This window comes from Phocoena phocoena, chromosome 7 (genome assembly GCF_963924675.1).
Source record: "Phocoena phocoena chromosome 7, mPhoPho1.1, whole genome shotgun sequence".
Taxonomy (NCBI): Eukaryota; Metazoa; Chordata; class Mammalia; order Artiodactyla; family Phocoenidae; genus Phocoena; species Phocoena phocoena.
This window is the reverse complement of record NC_089225.1, coordinates 58,884,423-58,902,496: the sequence shown is the minus strand read 5'-3', so window position 1 is coordinate 58,902,496 and position 18,074 is coordinate 58,884,423. Positions and strand designations below refer to the sequence as shown.

The following is an 18,074-nucleotide window of genomic DNA, read 5'->3' as shown; positions in this document are numbered from 1 at the left end:
AGATCCTTGTACGTGAAGATAACAATTTATTTTTTTAAAGCTTATTTTTATTTTTTTAGACATCTTTATTGGGGTATAATTGTTTTACAATGGTGTGTTAGTTTCTGCTGTATAACAAAGTGAATCAGCTATACGTATACATATATCCCCATATCCCCTCCCTCTTGTGTCTCCCTCCCACCCTCCCTATCCCACCCCTCTAGGTGGACACAAAGCACCGAGCTGATCTCCCTGTGCTATGCAGGAAGGCAGCATTTTTAATAAACCCATGTGTGTCCTTTTATCCAATAAAGCATCAATCTCAAATTACTAAAATAATTCATCCCTAAGGTTGAAATATTCCTTTTAATTTACTTCTTTAATTAAGGGAGGTGTGGGGTTTGTGAGGCTTGGACCATCAGGAAGCATAACTGTTCTCGGCTAATATGGGGAGGCCATCTCTGGCCTGTGACAGCATGATGGAGCGAGGCTGCCAGTGAGCCAGTCTGTCAAGGATGACAGGACAGCTCCATCTACTGTGGCCACCAACCTGAATACATAACTAAGTGCCTCACCTCCCTCAGACACATTCTCTCAAAGTGAAATTAACTTTATGGGGTGCGCAATTGTAAAGTCTTTTTGGATGTTTTTATGTAACGACCCAGGAGTTTGCAGACAAGTGACTTTTGGGTAGCTGTAAACTAGAGGTCGCATATACTTCTGGACTTCCTGAAACACCAAAGATTGAGATCCTAAGGGTCATTCATCTAAGAGTGAGTACATGCTCATGACTGATCCCTTAATGGAGCCCAGTCTAGAAGAGGAGAAAGCTGACAAAATCAGCTCAACACACTGGAAGTTAAGAGCTGAGACTCCAAATCTAGGCTGATTCTTTGTATCTTGGCTGCCCAATTATGAGCTTTGTGTGACCTTGAGCAAGATATAGATTATGTTTAAACTTTAGTTTCCCATAAAATGAGGATGAAAATGGTACTTGCCTCAGAGGCCTGTTGTAAGAATTAAATGAGGTGATGATACTTAGCATAGTGCCTGGTTCATACCAAGAGGTCAGAAAATGTTACTAGTAGCTATTATATTATTAATATTGTTAGGGTAGCAAGCATGTATGGAGTGTGAACTTAAGCAAAACACTGTGCTAGACACTGAAAGGTATGCTTGAATGAATAAATCAGAGAGTCTGCCTTCAGGGATTTGCAAATGTGTGCGCGCGCGCGCGTGTGTGTGTGTGTGTGTGTGTGTGTGTGTGTGTGTGTGTGTATGAGACAGAGGGAGCTAGAGAGAGAGAGAACTGGAAGATGTAAGGGTAGAATGAAGAGAGAAGAACCAGGAGAGAAAAAATACAAGACAGCTAAACTAAAAATAAATAACATTTAATTGTGAGCTTACTCTGTAATAGGCATTTTACATAGATAGATTTTCATATAACAAATCTCCTTTAATGTTCATACAACCCTGTGGGTAGGCATTATTAAAATCCTCATATTGCTCTTGAAGAAAAGAAGCCTTAGAAAGATGAGGTCAGTTGCATGTGTCAGTTGAGGGTGACACATGGGGTTGGGGAAGTGGAGCGGGCACAGGGCTGTGGTTAGCTTGCCTGGAGCACAGGAGAGGGATGGCCAAGTGGAACCTGAGGTACCGGGTGCTCCAGGGAAGTTCTGCTCACCAGCACAGGTGATTATTGCCCACTCAGAGTCCAAGGCCATCTCTGATTTTGTCCACAGTCATTAGTGGTGTGCTGTTTGACCAAGAAACAGAAGACTGCCTTGAAGCAGTCACCATGTCTTTGAGATGCTGGAAGACTAAAATACATATTCAAGCTGTGCTTAAGTTCAGCTTCAAATCTTGTGGCAAGCCCAGGAAATGCCAAAATGGCCGTCAGTGGCAAACCAGCCCCACACAGGGGCCACGGAAGGCAAAAAACTTCATGGTGATCCAAGGCTCACCACTAGATGGAGCCCGGCTGGACTTGGTGACAAATCTGAGGACAGTGGTTAGAACCCAAACCAACCTCTGTACCTCTCCACCTCCTGTCTGTCTTTCCAGCACTACAAGACCAAGATCATTGTTACTACCAGAGTTTTTACTCCACCCCCCCCAACTAATATGTTTTATTACAAATTCAGAAATAAAAAATAAAAGTATAAAGAAGCTTCCAGATTCTTCTAGACTTTTGCTCCATTAAACATTTTGGGAAGAAAGGTAATCTCCACGTAAAATCTCCATTAAAATAACCTTGTGGGCTTATCTGAAATTAGCACCTCCGGAATTCTTGCTCTGACTCTTGGTTTCTTGACCTACTTGTGTCTTGATCTTATACTTGATAAGTCCCTCTAATCAGATAAGAAAACAGTTGAGCATTTCTGGACTGTAGGCCAACATTAATGTTATTTGAAAATAGGAGCTGGGCTTGGGGTTTAGGCTTTTCCCTTTTTATTTGTGTATGATTTAGTGTTCATCCTGCACTAGACACTAAAATGCATTGTTTAATTATCTGAGCTCAACACACCATTTTATAATTCATTAGTCAGTTGCTCTTTGCAAAAGCTTCTTTCTTATGAAACGAAAGTGGGAATCATGCAACTGGACTATTTATCTCTCTTTAGGGGTTGGGGGTTAATATCTGATAGCTCATAACATCTTTATTATAATGCATTTATAATGATTTACTGGAATCATTCTATGGTTGAGTATCTAATGTCAAAGCAGGGATCTGGCATGAAATAAAATGCTGTATCCTTGGGTAGCTCTAGGGGAAAAAAGGCCTCATCCAATATTTTCTGTGTAATTCTACAAACTCTAATAAGGGTAGGGGTAATTGCCTTAATGTCAATTAAGCTATTAATAATGCCCATCTTGTCATTCCTAAATATAGCAGTGTCTCAATCATACGTTACTGTCCCCTGTTAAGACTATACAGAAATGAGATCACAGCTTCTGCAGATCGGGAAGTCTGTCTAGCAGCGAGTCTTTCCTCCTTTATATAAAAGAAAGTTTGGAGGTTGATTTACTTGTTTTTGATGAAAAATTTATACTTAGACACATATATGTATTTATAAGGGCAAGTGTTGGCCATCCTGTGAGCAGGGACAATCCATCTTTAAAAACTGTTCCCTGTTCTTATTCTGCTTCTAGATGATCAGAGTAGGGTGCTCCTTATCAGGACCAGTGTTCCAGGGTCCAGGTCCCTGAATGATAGTCCAGACAGTCCCATAATAACTAGCCAGGCATTTTAGAGTTGGGAGCATTCATTCCAGCTACACGTGGTGCTCTGCTGTGTGCTTGTTGTTCCCAGGCAACTTGGATGCACCCAAGTTCCTCAAGGACAGACAGACGACAGGGTAAAGCACATGAGACTGAGATACTGTCACAAAGAAAAGGGTCCGGTGGTCCATCGGCAAATTTCAGCAGACGCAGTCAAGGGTAAAGGCGTATTTGGAATAGGCCTAGGAAGTGAACTGTGGGCTCTTGGTGAATAGAGATAATGTTGCTAACTCTCTCAGATCAGCTCTAAATCAGAGACATTTATCTCACAGCGAAGAAGGACCCAGACAAGACCTCCTTCTGTAGTTGGCACTTATATTTCTCCTGGGCTAAGATTTCTGAGCAGCCACATCCTTTTGCCCCCCTTGTTGGCCATCTTGGTGAAGTGAACTTCTACTTGATGATATTTAGAGCTCATTAATTTGTCCCAAGGAAGCTTATTGTATGGCAGTTTAATGACAGAAACCTGTTTTAATGCAAATGGACATGTAATCCCACTAAGCCACTCTGAGGGTGTAAATTTAAAACAATTGCTAGGAGCTGACACCAGAGTTTAATAAGATGGAGGGCTAGTTCCCAGATCCTGGTACGCGCAGGGGACCCAGCCTGGACACCCAGCCCTGGCAGTTTTAGTGCAGCGGGCGGTTACCATGGCAATCAGAAGGGGGGGAGCTTCAGCCTGCCCCTCTGAGGTGATGGGGATCCAAGCTCTGGAGGAGTGGGTGGGAGTGCAGGGAGCGGGAAAGCTCTGTGCAGGGAGGAAATGAAGGGTGAGTGGGTGTCTTCTGCTCATTATTCCTCAGGGCACGAGGCTGGGGAAGATGTGACTGAGACCCTGGAGGCAGCTTTTGCTCTGGCTTATAAATGCCTCATCCAGGCAAATCACCACAGAAAGAGCACAACACATTGCCTGGGACCCCACTTTTTCAGCAGTAACGGGGGAAGCCTGTCCCTTGAAAGGGGGCGGAAATGAGACTGAGGAGGGAATTGTTTGTGGATATTTGCTGGATAATAATGCTGTTGGGTACTACAGCATTCTCCTGAGAGCCCTGAATAAGGTTTTTATGGGTGAAGTCATTTTTGTAATAAAGTTGGCTCTAACTCTGGCTCATAAATCATGGGTTCTGGTACTAAAAAAATTACTAAACACATACTGTCCTCCTTTTAAATACTTTGATTTTACTACAAATCTTCCATTGACTGTGATGGGGGAAATACACACAATGAGCAAATGATTCCTTCCGTCCCAGGCAGCAGCCTTACCGGCATCTGGGCCTCCTGGAATGATTTCCTGAGGTGTGATGTTATTTATGGCGTGCTTTCTCTATCAAAAAGGCAAACAGCATCCCGAGTGACCCCGGAGCATTTGCATCATTGCTTCTCTTGCTAATTGATTCATCCCTTGGCAGGGCCTGGGACACGAGCTGTTAGCTGGACACTTTCTCCCCACTGCAGATCCTGTGGATTGAGGTACATAATAAGCAAAGATGTTAATAAAATTGTTAAATGTCAAAACTGCAAAACTCACACCCATTCCATCAGCTCTCCCGGAATGATTCCATAAAATACCATTTCCTCCCCTTGTCCTTTTCTCAGTCTAAACTTCATAACCTTAGTTAAGAAAGAAGATTAAGAACTGTTATTAACAATACTGATTGTTTAATTTCTTTCATAACTTCTTCCTTTCAAAGAAGAGTCCGGCACAGAATGAAAAGGAATGTTATCATATGAAGTGCATTTCAGACGTAATAAAGCAGAAAGGAGAGGGTGGCCACAGTGGCAGTTGTAAGAGGGACAAAGTGTGGATCTCTATAGCTCAGTGGCTGCAAAGCAGAAAATGAAGATTGTAAAAACGTCACATAAAGAAAAAATGCACAGTGGATTCGTTTTGCGATGCCCATAATTCAGTAATGCCTTTAAGTAGCTAGAAGAAATACAATAAATGTTTTTCTACAACATTGATCATACTGTATCGAGGAAATATTAGTGTGTAGGGAGCCGTGATTACACTGGTAGTAATTCTTGGTGCAGAAAACTAGTAGAAGATGGGACCCTTTGTAGGCCCAACTTTTATTGGCTGCAGTTATTTACCTTTAAGAATACGCCTAATACATTGTCCTATAGCTAAATATTTTTGTGAAAATTCAAACCAGCAGTATCAGTAAATCAGAAATCCTGCCACCATTTTATAGAATTTATATATTTTTTTTCCTGTAGATGCTCTGATATGTTCCAGAATACAAAACCAGCCAACTGACCATGTAAAAATTCTAGAATGTCTGTAAAACAGATTCTTCTTCTGTATTCTGAACCTGGATAGGAGCAGACAGGTTTATGGCATGTGATTCCATCCAAATGCCAATTGTATATATATAACATCTCTCTAAAGAAATTAAATGGATTATTAGATATATATACTGCAGTAAAACTATACCCAAAGCTATAAGCCAGGAGAGGATATGCATGTTGTGCAACTGCTTTTTTTTTTTTTGGTCCTGAAACACTGAAGAAAGCTTTGCAAGGCAGGATTTTTCTTTAGGGAGAAAAGAAGGGAACTGATCCCTCATGCCAGCCTCTGGCTACTCGTACTGGCAAGAGCTGGTAATGCGGTGGCCATGGCCATCTTGGTGTAGGAGGTCCCAGCTTGTCAAGGGGAGGTTCTACCTTTGCTCTTGAGGGACCCCAATCTTGACTCTAGAAATCTTTGAATCAGAGTTCCAGGGTGCACAAGATAAGAGCCACCCAGCCAGACTCCAGCAGAACTAAAAGGAGAGGTAACATCTGGGTGTGCTAATTCTCCATATACTCTCCACAAGGAAGCAAGAAGCCAGAGGCATCTCCAAGTGAAGATACTAGGAGAGCAGTGATAGGAACACGCATTCTTTCGCTTCAGAATCTGGATAATCCCCCTTACAGTTCAAAGGCCTCGTAAAAGCAAAAAAACCTGGCTGAAGCCTGCAGATTTTCCTGCTCTGTTTCAGTGTACATCTCCCCTAACTCTCACTGACACAAATGGGAATCTCACGTTTCCCAGACTTTCCTCACGGAGACCATCCCCACCTCTTTGTCCTGACGCTCTCTGCTGAATGCCCCTCACAGGTTTCACATGCACATGCTCCTTCAATCCGACACAGCTTCTGTGCGGTTCTTTTTCCTCTATTAGGGCACAATGGGGGTATATGAGCTAAAGGGCATTTGGAGCTCTTTATGGAATTATGTCTTGATTATCTTATTGGAGTTGGATAGATGTTCAGCTTGTTTGTTAGTTTCTTCCCTCCTCTAACAAGGAGAATTTGAGAGGGTGCCTGTAAGTTCTTCCCGTTGTGAGAACTTTAAGGAAACAGGCGGATGAAGGGAAAAAAAACCCAATATGAGGAGGGAGTCTAAGATTGAGAAATGGCTTGGCATGAGACAACGGTTTCTCAGAATGAGTGCCGCCTGGGAAGTTGGTAAGCAGTCACCTGATGTGCTCGGCATTGACATGGACATAAATAATTTATTGGCTGAGGTTACCTAACAGGCTTCTGTTAAGAGTTCTTTCCCAGCATAATGGAGGGGGATGCCTTGCTAGCATCCTCTTACAAGTGGCACTCTTCTAGGTACAGCAGCAGCAGCTTTTCTCAGATTGTTTTAAATGAAAATTATTATTTTTTATCTTAGTTAATTGACTGGCAGTTGAAGGAATGCAATTTAAAACCAGAAGTTGGGGGGAGGCTAATTATCTTTTTGAATTTCCTCTTTAGATCTATTGTCACACATGGACATATTACCAAAATTTGTTAAAGATCAGTGAGTAGTCCTGTTCTTTCTTCTCTCTCCTCCCTCCCTCCCTTCCTTCCTTCCTTTTTTCTTTCCTTCCTCGTCCTCTTTATTTTCCTTTCCTTTTCTTCTCTTTCCCATTCTTCTTTCTCTTCATCTTCAGTGACTTGGAAAAAATCATAATGAACTTCTTTGAGCAATTCCACAACAATGAAAATGTTCAGGGTCATAGACGCCTTCCCTGGAGTATTTAACAGTGGAGTCAAGTACAGCTTTCACTTCTGCTGTGTGTCTGCAGCATGCACACAGTCTCATCTGTGCTTGCAAAAATATCTAAGTGTGCTTAGGAGGGTCAGGGAGACCCTTGGAGTGTAGACTCACTATAATTTTAGTTAAATTATAAAACATCAAAATAAGACTAACAGAACAACAGACTTTGGAAACTACTTAGGAAATAAACAGAGTGAGTTTTGCTTTACTTGGCATCCAGCCTGAATTATTGACTTACACTGTAGCCAGATAAAGAATGTAGACAACATTGGACAATACAGAATATTAAATTATAATTTAAAACTTACTTTGTATTTTAAAATGAGATTCACTTGTAATTATTTCCACAACCGCTGGATGTCACTGTTGCATACGTCTGGGCAGTAAAAACTCAGGCAATCTGAAACTGGTATTTTAAGGGCTGTCATGTTACCTCCTTGACACTCTACCTTTTGATTGAACACAGGCTGTCATGCTAAGAGGACTCTCTTCTCCATTCAGTGCAGTCAGCCCAATTCTCAATTATGGCACTCTACTGGGAATTATTCTAATTTACACAGGATGAGATTCCTCAAACACAATTATCTTCTTCACTATATTTAAAAAGAGTATGGTACTTTTATAATAGTTCCCAACATTGTGTATTAATTATAACTAGCACATTCTGGATACCAAATGGAGTGAAGTCAACACATAACCATAAAATACCCTGAATTTATAAGTGCCTTTTTTCCCCTGTTGTATGAAAGTGCTTACAACGGTTTCATATCTATTTGCTCATCTGTCTTCCTAACATCCCTAGGGGGTTACCTGCTTTAATGCTTTTATGAGTCAAAGTTGACCTGTGAAATAAATTGAATGAAGTAATTATCTGCACTGGCATCCCAGGAGTAAAGCAAAAGCAAACACTGAAAATTTGTTCTAGACAGCTAATTATAGTTTGCAAAAGTAACTCGTTGAAATTTTGGTAGTTCTGGGTTTTTTTCCAATTACTTTAAAAACTTCTTAATTCCTGGACCGTTTACCTCTTCTTTTAAGCATACATTTAAAAAAATCCAGGCCATCTTGTACAGCTGACGTTATATAGAAATTAGATCTGAAGACTTTTCCAAACCTGAAATAAGCCTGGCCCAATAGAAGTGCTAGACTAGAGCATGACCAGTGTAAAAGAAACGAGAGAACCAACTGGGACAGTAGTTAGCTTTCTCTATAGTTAGAAATGACCACGAGCCTCACTTTAGCTGTTCAGTTTAGTCTCTTTCTTTTTCTTAAAACCTTGGAGTGGTTTTCTTTAGCTTCCTCTCGTGACTTTGCACTAGGGAAGCCAGAGCTGTTCCTGGAGGACTGTTGGCCTAGATTTTAGCGGGGGAGGTGGGAAGGGGAGGCCCCTCTGTTCTAGTGAATAATCAGAGAGTTGTGTTGCCTGCCATCTATGAGATGCTTTGATCCAAAATTTCAGTCATTGTTTCCACATTTAGGGGCTGGAATGAACATCAAAGAAGTGGGTGTACGGAATTTACTGAATTCCAAAGAAGTACAATAACATACAGAGGATATAAGCAAATCCCAGTGGCAAAATTTGCTGCCAATTCTTGCACATAATAGAGGCCCTGAAGTGACAGTCTATCTTTGACAAATGCATAATGATATCAATGCCAAGGGAAGGAACTAGCATGCTGAAAGGTGAATAAAAGAGTTGGGAACAATTCAGTGGACTTACACATTTCCTTAGTGTGTTTTCACACAACAAGGAAAGCAGATGACACAAATGCATTAAGTAATTATTGGACAGGGTTGCAAACTCACCAGCAGTTTTAAATCGACCTGGCTCTTTCAGGATACAGCTCTAAAGATGAAAATAAAATGTGATTAGGAATTACTCATCTTCTGGAGGAAAAAAAAAAGGAACAAAGAAAGTGAAAATAGCTTTCTTGTTCTGTCTTGGATAGTTCCAGGTTTTAAAGCCCATATGTTGTTTGCTATAACTTCTTCGCCTTCCTGGACCAATGCATTCCAAACGCTTCAGCTAGTGTTAGGGCTTATTTGTATATACAGTCTTTGTTCAAATATGGATTAATTTTGGTTAATTTCAGTGGGTCCACATAAAGTAAAATGCCCAGAACTGAAACCACGGAAATCAGGCCATCATGTGATCATCTAAGAACCTAGTTTTCAAGCTCCTTTCAGTTTTATTTTTGAACGGAATACAATAAAACGACTGTAAAAAGTTTCCAAAAGCATTGACATTATGAGCAATTGCTAACCAAGGCTATTCCCAGAATGATGGAGCAAATTTGGATATATTTCTAGAAAAGCTAACTGCCTTGCAGTGCTGGCTATAAATATTTCATTCAGAAGGTGATTTAATAAGTGTCCTATGGTATATGGCTCTTGCCTCCGGGGCCAGGTATCTATTTAGAGGCATATTGTGCTGCTGTCACCAAGGTCAGCACTGGAGGGGAAAGCAGACTCTTGCCCATAAGCTTCCATCCTTTTACTATGGAGATGAGTACTTAAGAGCTTCTGGAGGCTGCTTTAAAAAACCAGACTGGGTGTGGATGTTTAAAGGAGGGAGTCTCAAAAATGCCACAGTACATGGAAACAGCTTACAGGGTTCATGAGCACAGTCTGGTAATGAATCAGGTACGAGTAAGACCAAGATGTGTGTGTTTATTTGAAACCCTCCAGAATTGAGCAAAAAATTGTGCCAGCTGCAAATAGAGCCAGCATTTCTGTCCTATGCATTAGGCAATCAGAGCATATTTGCTTTCACACACCAGAACCATTTCCAAAACACCCCCCCCACAGTTCTCCAGTGTTTCTCACAAAATTCCTCCTACAGCCTTACACTGCATAATAAAGGAGCTCAAAGAAGGATCCTGCTCTGTTTATTGTGCATGTTAAGTAAATGCAATGCTTTTCATTATTTCAAACTCTATAATGAAATGATTGAGTGCCCAGCAACATTAGAAAATGGACAAACAAGTATTCAACTGGCTGGATGAACCATAGCGTTCTGGTATTAAAAGTGTAATATTTATGAATTAATTTAATCATAGAAGAAAATATTGAGTAGGTGACTGAGTAAAATTATGACTGTGTATTATGTTTTTGCCATGCAGCTGGATAAACATATTCAATGACAAACCTTGGCAAGAACTGCAAAGATGCTCTTGACAATGGCATGAATAAATATCAGGTGCTGCCTAGAATTCACTGCATTTGAGGACTTGAGCAAAGCCAGATGAGTTTTAGCAGGAAAATATGAAGAAGCCATGTATGCACATTAGGATTATGTAAACGTTGGGTTCTTTCTTTGCTGACCAGAAATTGCTCTAATGTTCATTTTCATCTACATCACTGACAGATTTTTTTTTTTTTTTACACATTATCTTTGCACTTCTGGGAGTGCACTTTAGCATCAAGACCCAAGTTTTGGGGAAGTTCCTGGTAAGTTTTTCAACAACATGGACTTGGAGAGAAAAGAAATACTTTGCCTAGGCAAAGAAAATAAATACTTTGCCTAGAGCTGACAAAAAAGATTGTATTTTGTAGTGATCCAATCCAATCTATGTAAAATAGTAAATTTAAAAATTCCTTTAGATTGATTCTTGAATTTCCTTAGAATATGTGGTTTCAGATTCCAAGAAGGACCATAAGAGAAAACAATAGATGGGTAGATATTTTGAAGAGAGGAGATCAGCAATAATAACAGTCACTTAATGAAACATTTGATCCAGGGCAGAAAGAACTAGTGTGCAAGAGACAATCACAGAAACATGTTTTTGTGGGTTTTTTCCCCACAAGATTGTCATTTTATAAATAAAGAAAATATCTTTTATCAGCTTTATTGAAACATAATTGATATATAACATTGTGTAAGTTTCAGATGTACAGCGTGTTGATTTGATACCCATATATTGTGAAATGATATATATACCACCATAGTGTGAGCTAACACCTCTATCACTTCACATACTTATCATTTCTTTTATGTGGTGAGAACATTTAAGATCTACTCTTAGCAACTTTCAAGTATATAATACAACATTGTTAATTATAATCACCACGCTGTACATTAGATCCCCCAAACTTTTTCATCTTATAACTGAAAGTTTGACCCACATCTCCCCATTTCCTTCACCCCCAGCCCCTGTTAACTGCCATTCTACTCTCTGTTTCTATGAGTTTGGCTTTTTTAGATTCCACAGATAAGTGATATCATACAGTATTTGTGTTTCTCTGCCTTATCAATATTTCACTTAGCATAATGTCCTCCAGGTTCATCCATGTTGTCACAAATGGCAGAATTTACTTCTTTCTCATGGCTGAATAATATTTGATTGTATATATATCACATCTTTTTTATTGAAGTATAACTGATTTATAATTTTATATTAGTTTCAGGTATAGAGCATAGTGGCTCAGTATTTTTGCAGGTTATTCTCCACTATATATATCAAAATAATGACTATAATTCCCTGTATATACCACATCTTCTTTTTCCATTCATCTGTTGATGGGCCCTTAGGTTGTTTCTGTATCTTGGCTATTGTGAATGATGCTACAGGTATCTCTTCAAGATCCTGATTTTATTTCCATTGGATATATACCCAGAAGCAGGATTTCTGGATCATATGGTAGTTTTAATTTTTTGAGGAACCTCTGTAACTATTTTCCATAGTGGCTGCAACAATTTACATTCCTACCAACAGTGTGCAAGGATTCCATTTTCTCCACATCCTTGCCAATACTTACCACCTCTTATCTTTTTGATAATAGCTATCCTAATATGTGTGAAGTGATATCTCATTGTGGTTTTGATTTGCATATCCCTGATGATTAGTGATGTTGAGCATCTTTTCATGTACCTGTTGGCCATTTGTATATCTTCTTTGGAAAGGACCTATCTATTCAGGTCCTTTGCTTATTTTTTAATTGGATTGTTTGGTTTTTTTGCTATTGAGTTGTATGAGTTCTTTCTATATTTTGGACATTAACTTATTGTCAGATACATGATTTGTAAATAATCTCTCCCATCCCATAGGTGGGCTTTTCATTTTGTTGATTGTTTCTTTTGCTGCTCAGAAGCTTTTTAGTTTGATGTAGTCCCACTTATTAATTTTTGCTTTTGTTGCTTTTGCTTCTGGTGTCATATCCAAAGAAATATTTTCAAGACCAATGTCAAGGGGGATTTTCCCCTATATTTTCTTCTAAGAGTTTTATGGTTTCACATCTCATGTTTAAGTCTTTAATCAATTTTGAGTTAATTTTTGTAAGATAAGGGTCCAATTTTATTCTTCTGTATGTGTCTACCCAGTTTTCTGAACACCATTTATTGAAGAGACTATCTTTTCCTCATTGAGTATTCTTGGCTCCCTTATCAAATACTAGTTGACTGTATATGCAAGGGTTTATTCATGGGGTCTTTATTCTGCTCCATTGGTATCTGTGTCTATTTTTTATGCCAGTATAATACTGTTCTGATTACTACAGCTTTGTAGTTTAGTGTGAAATCAGGAAGTGATGCCTCCTGCTTTGTTTTCTTTCTCAGGTTGTTTTGTCTATTTGAGATCTTTTGTTGTTCTATACAAATTTTAGGACTGTTTTTTCTGTTACTATGAAAAATGGCTTTGCAATTTAATAGGGATTGCATTGAATCTATAGAGGACTTGAGCAGGATGGAGATTTAAACACTATTAACAAGGAATATCTTTCCATTTACTTGTGTCTTCAATCGCTTTCCTCAAAGTCTTACAGTTTTCAGTGTACCGGTCTTTTACCTCCTTGGTTAAATTTATTCCTAAGTATTTTATTGTTGTTGATGCTGTTGTGAATGGGACTGTTTTCTTAATTTCTTTTTGAAATATTTCATTGTTAGTGTATAGAAACACATCTGATTTCTGTCTGTTAATTTTATATCCTGCAACTTTACTGAATTCACTGATTAGTTTTAACAGTTTTTTGGTGGAGTCTTTAGGATTTTCTATATATAAGATCATATCATCTGAAGAAAAGACATTTTTAGTTCTTACTTTCCAATTTGGATGCCCTTTATATCATTTTCTTACCTGATTGCTCTGGCTAGGACATCTAGTACTATGTTGAATAGGAGTGGTGAGAGTGGGCATTCTTGTCTTGTTTCTGATATTAGAGGAAAAGACTGAGTATGGTGTTAGTTGGGGGGTTTGTCATATATGGCCTTTATTATGTTGAAATATCTTCTTTCTATATCCAGTTTGTGGAGAGTTTTTATCATGAAAGAATATTAAATTTTGTCAAATGCTATTTCTGCATCTATTGAGATGATCATCTGATCTTTAGCTTTCATTCTATTAATGTGGTATATCACATTTATTGATTTGCACTGTTGAACCACTCTTGCACCCCAGGGGTAAATCCAGTTTGATCATGGTGTATGATCCCTTTAATGTGCTATTGAATTTGGTTTGCTAGTATTTTGTTGAGAATTTATGCATCAATATTCATCAAGGATATTGGTCTATAGTTTTTTTTTTCTTATACTACCCTTATCTGGCCTTGTTATCAGGGTAATGCTAGTGTCATAAAACAAGTTTGAGAGTGTTCCCTCCTCTTAATTTTTTGGAAGAGTTTGGGAAGAATTGGCATTAATTTAAAATGTTGGGTAGAATTCACCAGTGAAACCATCTGGTCCTAGGCTTTTCTTTATTTGGAGGTTTTTCAGTCTCCTTACTTGTTATTGCTCTGTTCAGATTTTCTATTTCTTTATGATTCAGTCTTGGTAGATTGTATGTTTCTAGGAATATATCTATTTCTTCTAAGTTATCCAGTTTGTTGACATATAACTGTAATAGTCTCTTGTGATCCTTTGTATTTGTATAGTATCAGTTGTAATGTTTCCTCTTTCATCTCTGGTCTTATGTATTTGAGTCTTCTCTCTTTAGTCCATCTAAAGGTTTTAAAATTTTGTTTATCTTTTCAAAAAATCAGCCAGGTTGGGGGGAGAAAATTTGTAGATGGAAGACTTCATTTTGGATAGGGTCTCTATGCTCTGATACAAGTTGTCTTATGTTGTTGTCTTTGCTTCTTACATTTATATTTTTTTCTGTGTTTCATGCCCGAGAATTTCCAAATACAACAACAAAAAAATGAAAACATAGTCCAAGCTATCCCCCTATTCCCCTATTCTCCCAATTTCCAATACTGATTGCTGTTTCTATATTACATTTTTTTCCAGCTATGCTCTATTCCTAGTATCTGAACACAAAACTCTTATTTCCTGGGTATTATGTTTCCATTTTTAAATTATTATCTCTAGTATACATGGCATGATGTCTTGAAATACCCCAAAAAGAGGCCAGTTGTTAGCAAATTTTCATAGCTATACAAGGAATCACTGTAAACAGACTTGATGCTATACTTCTCTTGCTACATGCATAGGGGAGACTATATATTACTCCAAAGAGAGAAGAGCTATTTAATATTTTGTATATGTAAAGTATTTAGGACAGTATCTGCATCATAATAAGTCCTTTGTAAATCTTAGCTGCTGCTGCTACTAGTACTAGTGAAAAGCCTGCAGTTATGCTATGACAAGGGGCAGTTGGGCTGGTTTCATTAGGTCTACCAACCCCTGCCATGGACCTAACACATGTGTGGTAGATTAGATACCTGCTTCTCACCTGTGAGGGACCTTCTGACCCTTTGGGGAGACCATCTTTGTAGATCTACATTTTTTTGCCATTGGCTGCCCCTTGGGAACTGTCAGAGTGTTAAAATGAAACCCTGGGATGTAGCATGCGTGTGGGCTATTGCTCTGAAGCAATGCTTCTCAAATTATGCGTGGTGAAGGATCGGTTTCTTTTTTTATTTCCAATCTGTCACAGCCTGATATTTTGCAAAGTGTAATAAAAAATAATTTTAAATGGAATAAAAAATCAATATACACAAAATTCAAGTCCCATTTTTGAATTAGATTCAACAGACATAAACTTAGGCTGCCACATGGCTGTCAACAACTCTAAATGCTTCCTCTCAACTCCGTTCTTGTCTCATCTCTGAACAATAACCAGCAGATTACAGAAAGTGGGCCTCACTTTGAGCAGCAACGTCACAAAGAACAATGAAGAACCACAAAGGCCTGTCATTTCCATACTATTTTCCTTCTGTAGAGCTCAAAGGGCTCTCTTATCAAAGCAGGGGATGCTACGGGTCCACAGGGCTCAGGCCCCACCTTCACTGGTGCACAGCTGGTGCCCAAGGGGTAACGGACGCCACAAGAGAAAGCTGCTTCTGCTGGGTGATGGCCATTCTCTCAGCTGGGAATTTACACACAGCTAAGTGGTGGGCTGTTTAGTGCAGAGGCACAGGTGTGGAAACAGTCTCTGATAGGCAGGTTTATGGCAAATAAACACATTGTGTGATATACTGTAATCAACTATATAAACAACTTTAAAATTGTCTATACTTCATATTTCCAGCATTTGGTTTTGTTAATCATATGTCTTCTTGACAGCAATTAAATAGCCTTGAGAGAAAATGTACACCTGCTGTCTCCCCTGGGGAAACGACATCTCTTTTGTGAATGACATAAGTTCTCCATAAAACATAAGCGAAGATAGGAGAATTGAATTTGGAGATATGTCTCCTTCCTCTCTTGTTTTATCTCTAGTTGAATTGGAGGGCACGGTTTAATATAGCTAAGCCTTTTCTGGATCCCTATTCTAAGATTCTTTTCAAACCCAAATATTTCCCAGATGAGCAAATTGGAGACAATAGATAAATGAGGTTGTGACAGGTGTCACTTAGCGAGGAAGGAGCCGCGTCTGCCTCACTTGGCCTGTGCTTTCACCCCGCCACCCCCCAGTTCTGGACCCCAGCGCTCTCAGTTCTTCCTGATTTCTGCAGCCCATCTCATCTACTTTTCATGAACACCATACTGGTCCTGTTTTCCTTAAAACAGCACATAACAAAATGTTTCCTTTGCTTGAGTCAGGTTCCAAACAAGCTCCATTCATTAGGCTTGGTGTATTAAAAGTCAGTAAACCAAGAGAGAGGTGTCCCCACTCTTGGGATAGGGTGGCAGGTGAACGGCTGCTGCTAGGAGGGCCGGGAGGGCGCTCAGGACTCAGCATGCGCCGGGTGCCACTGTACCTGGGGTGGGCTGAATCTTCTCTCCGGGCTGGTTCCATGAGGCAACATTTGGGGTGTAGTGGCCTGGAGTATGCTTTGGGTGCCAGCCTGGGTCAGCAAGTGGTTCTGGTGGCACCAGAAGGGTGAGTGACGGCCCCAGGACAAGCACTTCAGGTGTGACAACTACCCACCGTGCTTTAGCTACTTGGATTTGGGGTGGCAGTTCATCGAGACTTCTTCCACCCCAAGCGGGCTATCCTCTTCCAAGCTCCATATATAGTCTTGACCACAAAGCATCACCAAGGCTTCACAAACTGGTTGAGCCCTGTGTCGTGGAGCTGGAACTTGGAGGACCTGAGCCCCACTGTGTTTTGATAAGTTGATGAGTTGGGAGCAGCTGTCTTGAAGAGGAACATACAGCTATGGACTGTATCATCCATTCTTAGAATGGTTCCACCCACTCTACCTATTTGAAGAAAGATGGCTTCAAAAACACCATATTTTTCAGTGTGAAAGCAAAGGCAGAGCTTTATGACCTTGTTAGCAAGTAGAAACCTGACCTGCTTTTGGTCTGATGGAGAGTAAGAATATCCTGATACTTATTGGAACTCTACAAATTTTCTTTCTTGGCTCTACAATGATATCCCGGTCAAGGATGAAGTGGTAGTGATTGATGATGGGGTCAGAAATACTCCTGTTATCATGGAGGATACTACAACTATCAAGGTAAATTCAAACCAGGGAGGTTGCTAGATCACAAGTAGGAGGTGTGCACCACTATGGACGAGGCATCCTAGGACTATCATTAGGACATGGCCATGTCTGACGTCGCAAGTGAATCTGAAATCATTTCAGAACTGGTTCAGACAGTAAGTTTGGGGGGAAACTGTTGTCTCAACATTGGACCAACTAAAGATGGACTGATTGTTATCATCTTCCAAGAAAGGCGTCTTGCTGCTGGGAAGTGGCTGAGCATAATGGGGAGGTTATCTATGCATCTAAACCATGGAGGGTGCAATGGGAAAAGAACACGGTAATTGTATGGTATACCTTAAAAATATCAGCTTTTTATGTCATTTTACTGTGCTGGTAAAAAAAAAAAAAAAAGGAGTCTTAAAGCTTCAATCCCTCATAACTACCTTAGCTACAAAGGTAAGGATGCTGGGATCCAGGAAGACCTGAAGTGGTCCACAGGTCTGGGTAAAGGCCTCCTCCTTTCTTCGATCTGACCCTCTGCTCTCCCAGTTGAGTTTGCTTGGGCTGTAAAGCTGACAGGAGTGGAATGATCATTGGAGTTCAAGAGGAAAGGGTCACTGCCTGCTGCTTGCTGCTTTGATTTTCCTCGTATAGTACCATCATTATAATAAACTAACTTCTCTTCCCCATCCAAAGATGGCTTTTCCAAAGGAGCTGTGTGCATTACACCAATGACTCAATGGACCAAGGATCTGAGCTCCATTGCTAGCGTACTTCACTCTGGACAACAAAAGAAGGGACTGAATAATGAAGCTCTGAGTTCATCCATTCCTACCTTTGGAAATTATCTACAATGGAAACTTCCCTCCATCCTGCGTTTGATAAACTTACTTGATTACTCAATGACTATAGTTAAAGAAGAATCCAAGTCACCCCGTTGCCTATGGGAGGAGGTAGAAAGAGTTTGACCAATT

General features: G+C 39.8%; 1 pseudogene; it reads left to right on the top strand.

Annotated features, from left to right (window-relative positions):
- Window positions 1–16,445: 16,445 nt before the first annotated feature.
- On the top strand, window positions 16,446–17,690 carry LOC136125387 (tissue alpha-L-fucosidase pseudogene; annotated as a pseudogene).
- Window positions 17,691–18,074: the final 384 nt, after the last annotated feature.